Raw genomic sequence first — 14,645 nt, 5'->3', positions numbered from 1 at the left:
GAACCATTTCAAAATGTCAAAACAACCCTTTGCTAACCGACTCCCATTACAGAGACAACTCACATTAAAGGGGTTGTGAAATTAATCAAAACTGCAGGACTCAGGATTCAAATGTAAATTCATCTAATTCCAGGTCCCTAACTCTTTTATTCCATGGTGCCTAGACTGTGATGCTGTGTTGTGCACAAGAATTTCAGTACAGCTACTAAAAGAAGAGGCTTAGCCAGATTACAAATGAAAGTAAAAAGCTTTGTATCTAGGGAAATAGACGGTGAACTTTGCTAGTTCTCCTTAGGAGGAGGGACCCACCAATCCGTATACCTTGACAGCCTTCAGGGGTCCCGCCTGACACAGGTCATTGCAGTGGGATTTCCCTAGTATTCCTGGAAGATCTACCTTGTTAGATTACTCTTCAGGTCCTTATAGGGTATGTGGAAGTTTCCAAGGACATGGTTCTTAATGAGCAAATTCATATGGGGGCATAAGTCTTTGTGAGGGACATGGCTCTAGTTGTTTCTGGGTCTTATTATAGCTACCTCAGGAGAAATTAGCCCTCTAGACATATCACAGTCTCTCAAAGCCTTGGCTGTTGTGTTGTCAGGGATTCAGCCCAAGGATTTACTTTCAAAGACCTCTTCCACCATCTTAAGCCTCAAGGTTCTCTCACAAATTGTCTTCTCCTGTGGTCTTCTCTGCTACCAGCCACTGCCCTTTCCTGGGAGACACCCCTTCTCTTCTGACCATTGCTCTTCCCTGACTTCTCTTCATGCCATTAGTCTTCCGTGTGGGTCTTCTCAAGTTCTGATGATCCCAAAACTCATTAACTGCCCAGAATAAACATTCCCATTTCCAAATCTTCAATACCTCCTCCATTGTGAGTGATTCCTAGTCTCTCGTGAGCACCTGTGCTGCATTCCACAGCAGCACATGAACCTCTCTGCAGGTTTTCCAGGCACTGCAAATAATATTTTCTCATTTCCTGCTCAGTACCCAGTGCACACCCAGAATTTTGCTCTGTCTTCAATAAATATTTGTTGAACAAATAGATGAATGACTCTAAAGAAATGAATGAGTCTTTTCCTGTCTCTCTCTATTACCTTGTCTGATAAGCATGTCTACTTTCAAAGTGTCAATACCTGCTGTGTGATTTTCTAGAATAAATAAATGAATGAGCTTAAAACAAAAATCATTTTGCCCACCACTATCTGATACTCTCCTTGCCACTGTATTATTGTCATAGAACAGAGGAGGGAAATAGGCTTTAGAATCACACTTAATTTGTTTGACACTTTATCCAATCTCTTATTTAATAGGATGCAGCATTGGACAAGGTACTAAACTTCCTAGAGTCTTCTCCATAAAAAAAAACTTAAAAACCTTAAAAAATGTAAAAATTTTAAATAATGCCAAATTATAATTACTCTGTATAATTATTACAAATATTAAGTAGTATATATAGAAATGTCTCCATGCTAGTCCTTTACACACTTACCAGCTCTAATTCCTAACTCCTATTTCCTTTAAGGTATATGGATTATTTACCTCATTTAACCTTCAGAAAAAAGCACTATGAAATAGGTTCTTTTATATTCCTTCTTCACAAATGGAGAATCACAGAGACCTGGAAAATGATTTTTTGCCCAAGATCACACTAAAATCAAATCCTAGGTAATAGGACCTCAGAGCCCATGCAAATTCACTAAGAATACCTGAGAAAATGGGGAAATCACATGAGTCCAAATAAAATGAGACATTCGAAGGTGGTCATTACTTACAAGTAAGAAATAAATATGTTTACTGGTTGAAATCTGGCTTCCTAATTCAATGCTCAGCTTTCTGAGGGTACAGGTAGTGAGTTATTGCCAACAATGCCAAGTGCAATATAATTAATAAACATTCTTCACTTGAAGATTATGATATAATAAAGAAAACAGACTTGGAAATGCTTTTTTGAAAATCATGCTGAGTGTTGCTTGAAAGGAATTTTTAGAGAAGGAGAAATGAGAAGCATTCATGTCTTACTGAAAATTGTATGAGTCAACATCCCAGAAACCAAGTAATAATTTCTCTATCAGAATAGGAAATACATGATTGGGAAATTCACCCTGCTAATTGGGGTTGGAGCAATTATACCTGATGAAAAGGAAATCATTAGAAATGTTTGGATGTCTTATACAAAAAGCTAGAAAATGCATTATAATTCCAGTTGTGGGTAGAAATTTAATGCATTTTAAACAGAGAGTAAAGCGTGAATAATTGTTTTGTCAGTTGGTAGGGCGGATTTTAGTCATTTCAATATCTATAATCCTAATTGAAGGCAAGCAGAATGGCATATCAGAAAATGGAGGATGCAAAATCAAATTGAGGAAAGCAAATCAACTGCATACAAGAGCAATTAATATTGTAAATTACCTAGGCAGAGATTTAGATGAAATGAGGAATAAAGATGCTCTTGACTCCAAAAGAAATAATTATTCAAATACAGAAAATTGTTGAAAAGTTAAAAAAAAAACCTCTGAAGTGAATTTTTTTTCTTTTTCCCAAAAAGGTAAGAATTAAAAATACACATAACAAGATTGCTGAGTTAGAGCTGTATAACTTAGTTATAGCTACATTCCCTCAGTGATAGCTCATGTATAACTTGGAAAGCTGAGTCACGCTGAAAATTGAAAATTTAGAGGCAATATTTCCTAAGTTTGAATGCTGATATTTTTCAATTTGTGCCAAAGAATAGTAGTAAATGTGAAAGACATAGTTCATGGAACCTGAGGATGCCCCTAACTTCACTCAGAAGTAAAGTTTCTAGAGAAATCACAGAAGCATGACCTTTCTCCATCACCACTTGATAAACTTTTTAACTCCATGGAGTGACAGACAAGGAAAAACAAGGTTAATTTGAGACATGCTTGTAGAATGATGTGGTCATTAATGTTTTTGTAATAAGAAAACAGAAAGTGACATGAAGGATTCTGTCATTTAGAAAACCAGAAATGGGAAAAGCCCTTTGAATATTCTAAGTTTATCTGTGAATGAACAATTTGGAAAAAGAAATTCAAGATAATATTGTGGATATCTCTACCAAGATGGCTATTATTTCTTAAGCTGCAGATTTTATTAAATGTCTCAAGGATACCTAAATGATAAGAAACATCTTCACAAAAATAAAATAATTTGCAAAAACTTATTCAATCTTACTGTCTTACTTTCCTCACCTGTATCTGTATGAACAGGGTATTTATTTTCATAATTATGATATATATTGCTACATTTTCTTCTGGTGTTAACACATGAGGCTTATGGAATAACATGACTATCTCAGAAAGAAGTTATATATAAATTACATTGGAATGGATAAACAGTCATGCATTCATCAGACTGAAGGCAATCTCAGAGCACTTGGATTTTGAGAATTTAATTCTTTGATTTGGCCTTTTAAAAGAATGATAGTGGATTTGACATACATGCTAGGCCCATTTTTTAAATGCTTCTTCCCTTTTTTGGATTTGAAAAAAGCTAGCTGGTACAAGATTTCAAGACATACTACATGGCAGTTGTTATCAAAACAGCATGGTACTGGTACAGAAACAGATGGATAGACCAATGGAACAGAATTGAAACACCAGAAATCAACCCAAACATCTACAGCCAACTTATATTTGATCAAGGATACAAAACCAATCCCTGGAGTAAGGACAGTCTATTCAATAAATGGTGCTGGGAAAATTGGATTTCCATGTGCAGAACCATGAAGCAAGACCCCTACCTTTCAGCTTACACAAAAATTCACTCAACATGGATTAAAGACTTAAATCTACGACCTGACACCATCAAATTATTAGAGAGCATTGGACAAACTCTGCAAGATATAGGTACTGGCAAAGACTTCTTGGAAAATACCCCAGAAGCACAGGCAGTCAAAGCCAAAATTAACATTTGGGATTGCATCAAATTGAGAAGTTTCTGTACTGCAAAAGAAACTATCAGGAAAGTGAAGAGGCAACCAACAGAATGGGAAAAAATATTCGCAAACTATGCAACAGATAAAGGGTTGATAACCAGAATCTACAAAGAAATCAAGAAACTCCACAACATCAAAACAAACAACCCACTTAAGAGATGGGCCAAGGACCTCAATAGACATTTTTCAAAAGAGGAAATCCAAATGGCCAACAGGCACATGAAAAAATGTTCAAGATCACTAGCAATCAGGGAAATGCAAATCAAAACCACAATGAGGTTTCACCTCACCCCAGTTAGAATGGCTCACATTCAGAAATCTACCAACAACAGATGCTGGAGAGGATGTGGGGAAAAAGGGACACTAACCCACTGTTGGTGGGAATGCAAATTGGTTAAGTCACTATGGAAGTCAGTCTGGAGATTCCTCAGAAACCTGAAGATAACCCTACCATTCAACCCAGTCATCCCACTCCTTGGAATTTACCCAAAGGAAATTAAATTGGCAAACAAACAAGCTGTCTGCACCTTAATGTTTATTGCAGCTCAATTCACAATAGCTAAGACCTGGAACCAACCCAAATGCCCATCAACAGTAGACTGGATAAAGAAATTATGGGACATGTACTCTATAGAATACTATACAGCAGTCAAAAACAACGAAATCCGGTCATTTGCAACAAGGTGGAGGACTCTGGAAAACATTATGCTGAGTGAATTAAGCCAGTCCCAAAGGGACAAATATCATATGTTCTCCCTGATCAGCAACAACTACTTGAGCACCAAAGGGGAAACCTGTTGAAGTGAAATGGACACTTTGAGAAACAGTGACTTGATCAGCTCTTGTCCTATTGATGTACAATGTAATACTTTATCCATTTTAGAATTTTCTCTTTGTTTTGTTCTAGTACTATCGTTGAACTCTGTAATTAACACACAATTATTCTTAGGTGTTTAAATTTTAACTGAAAAGTGATCCCTGTTAAATATAAGAGTGGGAATAAGAGAGGGAGGAGATGTACAATTTGGGACATACTCAATCGGACTTGCCCCAAATGCTGGAGTTAGAATCATGCCAGGGGATCCCAATACAATCCCATCAAGGTGGCATGTACCAATGCCATCTCACTAGTCCAAGTGATCAATTTCAGTTCACAATTGATCACACTGATAGGTCTAAGAGTCAAAGGGATCACACAAACAAGACTAGTGTCTGCTAATACTAACGGATAGAATCAAAAAGGGAGAGAACGATCCATCATGGGAAGCGAGATACACAGTAGACTCATAGAATGGCAGATGTCCTAAATAGCACTCTGACCTCAGAAGTGTGGGGAGCAAACCGGACTAGACTGAGTTACTGGAATTAAGACTTATTCTATGCATCTGCTCTCCCACAATATGGCGCTGGGAGAGAAGTAAACAGCTTCCGCACAGCTGCCTCCAGTTCAACTAATAAACTGTAGGACTTGCTATTGATTGGAGGAGAGCAGCGTACTCGGCGTGTGGGCAGCCGAGTTAGGATTGGCGGAGGAGGACTATAAAGGAGGAGAGAGACGGCATGCACCAGGAACATCTATGGGGAACATCTAAGGGAACCCGTGCAGCCCCCGAGAGAACCGGCCGGCGGTGTGCCGCTCCCCTGCGGAAGTGGGGAATGCGGCCAGGGGGAACTGCCCTTCCACGGAGGTGGAAGGGATAGTAGCCAACCCGGGAAGAACCAGCAGCAAACCCGGGGAGGGCCGAGCAGACGAAAGAACAGCGCAGGGTCCTGTGTCGTTCCTCCACGAAGAGGGGGAGCGACAAGAAGCAGCCCTTAAGGCATTTGGATATGACTGAAGAGCCCATGAGAGTATTTTAGGCATGGAAAGCCAAGACACACTGGAAAAAAAAATAAGAAAACCTAAATGGAAGATCTCTGAGAGTGATATCCCAGTGGAAAGAATGGGGCCATCAAAGAAGGAGGTACCTTTCTCTGAAGGGAGGAGAGAACTTCCACTTTGACTATGACCCTGTCGGAATAAGATCGAAGTCAGCAAACTCAAAAGGCTTCCATAGCCTTGACAACTCATGACTAGAGCCTAGGGAGATTACTGATGCCATAAACAAGAGTGTCACATTGTTAAGTCAACAACAGGACTCACTGTGTACTTACTTCTCATGTGGGATCTGTCCTTAATGTGTTGTCCAATGTGAAGTAATGCTATAACTAGTACTGAAACAGTATTTTACACTTCATGTTTCTGTGTGAGTGCAAACTGATGAAATCTTTACTTAATATATACTGAATTGATCTTCTGTATATAAAGATAATTGAAAATTAATCTTGATGTGAATGGAATGGGAGAGGGAGCGGGAGATGCGAGGGGTGCGAGTGGGAGGGAAATTATGGGGGGGGGGAGCCATTGTAATCCATAAACTGTACTTTGGAATTTATATTTACTAAATAAAAAAATGGGAAAAAAAGCTAGCTGGTACAGAAAATTTGTACATTTCCTGGGGGTCCCAAACGAGTTTTCATGCACATATACACTGGTAATGTTCACATTGGGGTAGCATTTCTATTTCCTCAAATATTTGATTTTTCTTTAAATTAAAATCCTTTAAAAGGCTTTCTTCTAGCTATTAAAAATATACAATACATTATAATTGTTAGAATGCTACTGGAACAACTGAAAATCTGGTGAGCGCTTTGAGACATAGTGGTCAAAGCCTTGGTTTATCTTAAATGTTTGTGAGACCCACTCTGAATATCCATGATTTTGACCTCTGCAATTTAATTATAAGAAAGCCAAAATGTTGAGTGTCAACTTTTTGTATGTACTTGAGGGTTGGTAAATTTGAAATCAACCTCATGTATTTTAATCTGTGTAAGTAGGCTTCTATAAGCTTGAATAGAGTTGAGGTGGAGGATTTAAAAACCACTTCAGTTTAGTAAGAGTTTGCCAGGTCTGCTAGTACACAATAGATATGAATACAAGTACTGCCACATTAAACACATTAGATAGGTATGCTTCTTCCTCATTCGGTCTCATTGGTTAGTGAGATATATCCAGGTATTATCAAAATAATCATCACATCTTTGACATCTGCAACATTTTAGGATTACAGAGAGCTATGGAAGGAATCAGTAATAACACAGGAACTGATTGATAGAATTCAAGTCTGGAGCAAGAATCATAAGACCCAGATCTACAAATAGTTAATAGTAAGGTCAAAACTTGTCCCTTTGGTTCTCCCTTCATTTTGATTAAAAACAAATCATTCCATCTTTTCTTTTTTTCTTTAAAATTTTAAGATTTTATAAAAAATGATGGAAAGCCACAATAGCTATGAAGCCATGGGATTTCAATCAGATTTAATAAGTTCATCAGCTATGTAGAACAGAAAAAAAGAAAAAAGATAACAACATATGCATAATACTGGGCATGGGAATCTCAGAATCAAAACAAAAAATATTTCATCTAGGTTTATAAATGGAAAAGGGTAAACGTCTTCCCTTCATAGCATCCTGAGACAAGTTTAGCATCCTTGAAAATGTCACTGAAGGTTAAATTAGATCATGTCCCCTTAAACATTTTTTGCTTTCAAGTCCTATGCAGAGCCCTTGTATTTAGTTTTCCATTCTGTTTATATTTAAAGTTATCTGCATTTTTAAAGAATTTTTTCTTAAATTTTCATTCAGTTAAAGATTTAATTATTATGTAATTTGTTTGAAAGACAAAGAGTAAAGAGAGAGCTTTCAGAGCTAGAGGGGAGAGAGAAAGAGAGTGAGTTAGTGCTCTCATTAGCTGGTCCACTCCCCAAATTCCCCCAACAGCCATGGGGGACCACACAAATCCAGCAGCCAGAAACTCAACTTGTGTCTCCACACTTGAGCCACTTTCCTGGATTCTTGCAGGAGAAAGTATTTTTTACATCTTGTCCATCTAGCTTCTGATGAACAGTGGACCTGCATTTTTAACAGGAATTTAACAGTGACGTAAAGGATGCAAGCACTTTACTCTAACAAAGGCAGCTATTTGCTACTGGATGCCATGGAGACTTCTAGAAAGGCATATGATAGGATCACATTTAGTAGGAATAATGAATCAAAAGAGCCTAAGCCTCCTGGAAAATATGCTGAAACTGATCAAATGGGAGATGCTGTTCAGAAATACTTCAAAGATAGAATCAGGATGTCTCAGTGAGTTGCATAAAAGGAAGAATCAAAAATACTATCACAAGCAAAATGCAAGTATCTATATACAAATAAAACAATCAAATCAAAATTCAGTATTCTTCTTTTTAGAGTTAAAAGGAGTAGGAGCTAAAAGTCCTAGGTAGCACAAGGGAAGTGAGAAAACCGGTTTACAGAAATACAGGTTTTAATTGTTCAGAATGCACAATTCTTAAAAAAAAGTTGACCAGGACAAGTGAAGTGTAATTCAGTGACTATTACTTACCCTCTATGAGCTCTGGGTTTTTCATCTGTCAAGTGAAGGGATTAAGCTTTGTATCTTTTCAAGTCCTTTTCTATATGATAAGATTTAAGTTCTGAGTTAAGGTTCTTATTATGGCAGTGGTTGCAGACACAGAATATATATATATATATGTGTGTGTGTGTGTGTGTATGTATACATACACACACAAAGAAATCTTAATGTGATTTATCAAAATTCAGCAATTCAAAGAGGTTCTAACATATCACACTGAGTGACTTAATTATGTTCAAAACAATAAGACATTTTCTACAATTGCCAAATCCCTGATCAAAAACAAAGCAACAAACAAAATATAGTAGTCATAAAACCTAGAGTTTTTTTTTTTTTTTTTTAAAGCAGGTTGAAAGAGATTTCTTCTCTCTGCTTGGCTTTTTTTTTCTTTCTCTCTCTGTTTTTTTCCCCTTAAGGAAAGTTGGGCAAAGCATCCAGAATCAGATTATAAAGATGCAGCACAGATGTAAAAGACTTCCTCTGCCCAGGTCCTCACAGCCTTTCTGAGCCCGTCACCTGCTTTGATGTAGGAGCCCAGCATTCTCATTAAGTTTTACAGGTTTCCATCAAATAGCTTCACCACTTTAAACCTGAAGCTGGTCTCACAGTCCAGTCACAGGGCATATGATCAAAACAGACTGTGTTTTTAAAAATTCAAAATATTGGTTATGTCTCCACTGCTGCATACCTCTCTGCCACACATAGAACTATTATAGAACTTACTTCATTGAATGTAATTATAATGAAACGACCCAAAAGTTAAAGAACATCTACTATGCCTCAAGTTGTAGCACCAAATAAATAAAAGTCACAATCTTTACTTTCAAGAAAATTTTAAACCAGATTTTCTTAAGCAGAGACCTCATCTGAAACACAGAAAATGGGAAACAACTTGAGTAACTTTCTCCATTCCTTCTAGTATGACACAGAGCAAGCACCATTACATACAACAGATAGCTTAGGTGTTACCTTGGGAACCCCAGTTCATCAAATATTGGTAAGATTACATCGTGGTAGCAAAATTAAGAGTCCCTAACTGTTTACCCATTTTTCTGCCTTGAATCACATCTTAGATCAGTAGCAATTTTATGATAGTTATTTAATATACTGTTTCATTGAATTAAAAAGAGGTAACTAATAGAGAACCTGAAAATAATGTATTGGAGTGAAATGGACATTTTGTGATTCCATGATTGTTATAGCCGTTGTCTATTCTTGAGGAACAGTGGTTTTTTTTTTCTTCATACTATTTGTTGAACTCTTTTACTTAGTGTAGGGTTAACTTTATGATCATTAAGAAAACTGAAAATAGATCTTTGTAAGAATAAAGAGTGGGAATGGGAGAGGGAAGAGGAAGAAGGGTTAGAGCTCGGTCAGGAGGAAGGGTTGGGTGGGAAGTATCACTATGTTCCTAAATTTGTACATATGAAATACATGAAACTTGTATAACTTAAATAAAATTTAAATTAAAAAATAAATAAAAGGTATTGGTCCTCATTTTTAAGCTTTTAGGTCATTAGAATCTGCCTAAGACAATGCAATTTATTCGTTTGTAAATTCAGCATCTACTTAATGCCTGAGACATAGCTGGCACTCTGTGATGGATTGTTGAATAAAAGAACACATTTAGAAGGGCTCAATAGGAACTCAAAAGCAAAACAAATCAAGAAAACCTAAAAACCTAATTTTAAAATGGGCTAAGTATTTGAATAAACATTTCTTCAAAGAAAATACACAAATAACCAACAGGTATATGGAAAGCTGCTCAACATAACTAATCACCAGGGAGATAAGGGAGATACAGATCAAAACCAGGATGAGATATCACCTTATTCCTGTTAAGATGAATATTAATAAAATATAAGATTTGGGTTGGGAAGAAGGATGTGGAGAAATTTAAAGCCATGTGTACTACTTTTGAAAATGCAAAATGGTACAGCTTTGATGGGAAATGAAACGAATATTCCTTAAAAGATTAAAAATAGAACCACCATATACATCCAGCAATACTACTTCTGAGTATTTTTTTGAAAGAACTAAAATCAGGAACTTAAAAAGATACTTGTAGGGGCCAGCACCGTGGCAAACACAGTAGGTTAATCCTCCACCTGAGGTGCCAGCATCCCATATGAGCACCGGTTCTAGTCCCGGTTGCCCCTCTTCCAGTCCAGCTCTCTGCTGTGGCCCGGGAAGGCAGTGGAGGATGGTCCAGGTACATGGGCCCCTGCACCCGCATGGGAGACCAGGAGGAAGCACCTGGCTCCTGGCTTTGGATCGGCATAGCTCCAGCCATAGTGGCCATTTGAGGGGTGAACCAATGGAAGGAAGACCTTTCTCTCTGTCTCTCTCTCTCTCTCTCACTGTCTAACTCTGTCACATAAATAATAATAATAAAAAGATACCTGTACTCCCAAGTTGATTGAAGCACTACTCAAAATACCAAGATACTTAAACAATCTAAATATTTATTAATGGATGAATGGATTTTTTATGGGGCAGGAGTTTAGTCTAGTGGTTAAAATGCTGATTAAGATTCCCATGTCCCATATCAGAGCATTTGGGTTCAATAGTTAGCTTTGGCTCATGACTGCAGCTTCTCCTAAAACAGACCCTTAGAGGCAGCTGGTAAAGTCTCAAGTAACTGGGCTGTTGACATCTGGAAAACCTGGATTGAGTTTCCAGGACTGAGTTTCCAGCTCTCAGGGAGCCCCAGCCATTGCAGGCACTTTTACAGTGAACTAAAAGATGGGAGCTCTGTCTGTTTCTGTTCCTCTGCCTCTCCAAACACTTTTTTTCCAATATGATTTATATACAAAATGGTGTGTTACCCACTCTTTAAAAATAAGGAAATCATGCAATACATGACAACAAGTGTGAACCTTGTGGGTATAATGCTAAGCAAATTGGGCAAGGCACAGAAGTACATATAGTGTATGGTTCTTTTTCCATGCATCTCTAAAATAGTTCAGCTCATAGAAACAAAGAACAAAACAGTAGTTGTCAGGGACTAGAAAAAGGGAGAAATGGGGAGTTACTACTCAAGAGTTATAAAATTTTAGTTTTGCAAGATGAACAAATTGGAGAGATCTACTCTACAATATTGTGCCTATAGATAACAATACTGTATTGTATACTTAAAATCCACTAATATAATGCTATGTGCTCATATGATAGAACAAATATATAGTATGAAAGAGGAAAAAGAAATCTTTCTTACATGACAGTATATTTACCTGGCTAAGAGACATGCTTACATTTACCCAACCCACCCTTTAATTTCTCCCTCAGCAATTCCTTCTCAGATTAAACAATACATGATAGTAAAGTTTTAGTTAGAATCAAAAAACAAAAGGATTGTAAACCAAGGATCCTAAATCATATTTCAAAGAACGCTAATAAGAATGTAAAAAACATCCTTCCCATTGCTTAAAGTATACTTCTGGGTATCCCACTTCAAATTTAATTGCTTCCTTTGTTATATTTATTTCAAAACCTAGAGAAAAAATTTAATAAATCTGTAAGTCAAATAATTCGAAGTGGAAAAATGTTGCATGTTCCTGAGTGGGAGGTGATGATGGTACTGGTATTTTCAATGCTATTCTAATCTAATAAGGTCCAAAAAACTGAATATATTTTCAAGAAGAGATAGCCCTTAGTTACACGTTGGGTTTAGGGAAAGATATTGGGAAAACCTATAAAATACCCCAAAATTTGGGCATCCCAAAGACATTCTGAGGGCCTCTACAATACCTCCTAAATCTACTTCTCTTCAGACAGAAGAGGACACTCACACTTTTCCAAGGAACAGAAGTGGCCCTATCTATGTCATTTAAAAGAATCTCTGCTCACATTTAGTCATCAAGAAAAAATCCAGGCAGGGTGTACTTGTTTAGAGACATGCACTGCTTCCTGGGTGCCTGCAGGGGCTCATAATAAAATCCAGAATTGCAGAAGCTGCATTTCTCAAATACTCAATGCCTGGAACTCCCAACCATCTAATTTACACCAAAAGAAGAGTTCACTTTAGGGCACTACCTATTATATTACAAAGTCATGAAAATGTAAAATAAATATATAGCAAATTGTGGTAAGGCAAAATAATCCTAAATAAATGAAGACCTCCCAAAAAGAGTTTATACGGAATTCAGTGTAAAAATATTACTATGCAGAAGTGATAATTAAAACAAGTAAACCTGCACATGCTGATTTTTAGCATGTTGGCAAGGGAAGAATTTTGCTATGAAAGCAGTCCTCTGAAAGTCAAAATAAAGATAGGAGACCTAGTTTAAAACTGTTATTAAAACACACAGGAGCTTTAATGGTTATGGCAGAGTTCCAACTATTTCAGAATCAAAAGCTTATTACTTGGAAAGTAAATACACTTCCTCCTAAGATAGTAGCTGCCCCCAGTCTGGATAGTCAGGATATTACCCCTGTACATGCTTTCATAGTTTACATGCTCTCAGTGCAATCAGATGACAAGATCCTGATCTCCATCTCTGGAAACAAGACCCAACTCAGCACCAAGGAATTTGGAAGGATCTGAGAGTTTCTTTGGGATTTTTGGAACTTCAAGATGCTAAGGCTCTAGCAGTAAGCCTCAGAGTCACGAATGAGCTACCAAATGGTACACTGCTTTACATTTTATATGTCTAAAGTCCAGATCTGCATTGCAGTAGATGTGCATACTTACCTAGGATAATTGTCATTGTTTAGTGTTACATAAAACAGTTGTGCACCATATAGACAATGATGTGAAAATAAGATGGTGCTCTAATTTCAAAGTCCATATGAAATCACTTAGGGATTGTACTAAAATATAGATGCCAATTCAGTAGATGGGAGAAGGGCATGAGTATTTCCATCTTTAGTAAACTCCCTGATGTTGCTGATGCTACTAGTTTACAGATCACCCCATGAGCAGCAAATCTGTAAGTGGGCTGTGAGTGGTTGATGGACTTTATTTTCTTTTAAACTACCTAAAACCTAGAGCATGTAGCTGCACAAGCTTTTTCAGAAATCCTTCCGACATATATTCAATGTATTTTTATACAATTGTGTGGATTAATAATAATAACTAAAGGTAACATCAAGGATGGCTAGATTTCAATCCTTGATGACCATATCTGTTAGCTTGGAAACCTTGAGGACGAAAATGTCAATGAATAAAGTCAATGTACCCTTTCATATAAATATTTAAGATGCATATATGAGAATTTGTTTGGCATATGGTGCTAAATAAAGGCAGACACTACAACAATAGTTATTGAAAAGTAATGTTCATCAAAATTAGATGACAATGACAACATCATTAAAAACTAAAATAATTTCTTGTATTTAAACTACAAAATTTAAGAGACTGTTCTCAATTCAGTTGTCTGTATTTTTCTTTTTTTTCTTTTTTTCTTTTTTTCTTTTTTGACAGACAGAGTGGACAGTGAGAGAGAGAGAGACAGAGAGAAAGGTCTTCCTTTGCCGTTGGTTCACCCTCCAGTGGCCGCCGCGGCCAGCGCGCTGAGTCTGGCGCACTGCGCTGATCCCATGGCAGGAGCCAGGTACTTATCCTGGTCTCCCATGGGGTGCAGGGCCCAAGGACCTGGGCCATCCTCCACTGCACTGCCTGGCCACAGCAGAGAGATGGCCTGGAAGAGGGGCAACCGGGACAAAATCCGGCGCCCCGACCGGAACTAGAACCCGGTGTGCCGGCACTGCAAGGCGGAGGATTAGCCTAGTGAGCCATGGCGCCGGCTGCCTGTATTTTTCTAACAACTATTAATAATTTTTGATAGATCAGGGGGTGGATGTCATAATTTAGGACAAAATAGGAATAAAGCCTACTGGGCTTGGAGTCAATAAACAGAGGTTTTCTTCTCACTTTTCCTACATATTAGTGGTGTGGCCTTGATCATCTTATAAATAACCAGTGAGTTCCAAGTGAATTCAGTTTCCTCACAAAGCCGACAGGACAGTTAATGAAATGATTTTTAAATGAGATAATGTATAGAAAGTCTTATAGACTCATCTACATTCAGGAAAATCCTCATATTTGGAAGGATCAGTACAAAGTGAAAATGAGAAACACTTGGTGCAAAAGTTATTAAGAATTTCAAATGGCAACAGGAAGATATTACATCAAAAGTGGGACCCTATGTGACCATGTTGGTGACATGGCTACAAGCAAATGTCTGAAATACAACTGTAGCTATTAACCAC

At 37.4% G+C, this 14,645-nt stretch overlaps 1 protein-coding gene and 1 long non-coding RNA gene across 45 annotated transcripts in view; both read right to left on the bottom strand.

Moving 5' to 3' along the window:
* The window catches only part of NRXN1 (neurexin 1), a 1,231,187-nt gene that overhangs the window by 734,547 nt on the left and 481,995 nt on the right, over window positions 1-14,645 (bottom strand). The gene's annotated exons all lie outside the window — the stretch shown is intronic.
* LOC138848817 (uncharacterized) overlaps window positions 1-14,645 on the bottom strand; it is a 37,956-nt gene that overhangs the window by 14,687 nt on the left and 8,624 nt on the right. Inside the window, exon 2 of the long non-coding RNA XR_011386923.1 lies at window positions 1-14,645. This exon is cut by the window's left edge and continues 14,687 nt beyond it. This is a non-coding gene — a long non-coding RNA (uncharacterized lncRNA).

Source organism: Oryctolagus cuniculus, chromosome 2 (genome assembly GCF_964237555.1).
Source record: "Oryctolagus cuniculus chromosome 2, mOryCun1.1, whole genome shotgun sequence".
NCBI classification, from domain to species: domain Eukaryota; kingdom Metazoa; phylum Chordata; class Mammalia; order Lagomorpha; family Leporidae; genus Oryctolagus; species Oryctolagus cuniculus.
Note: the sequence above shows the minus strand (reverse complement) of the source record. Positions and strands in the feature narration are given on the sequence as shown.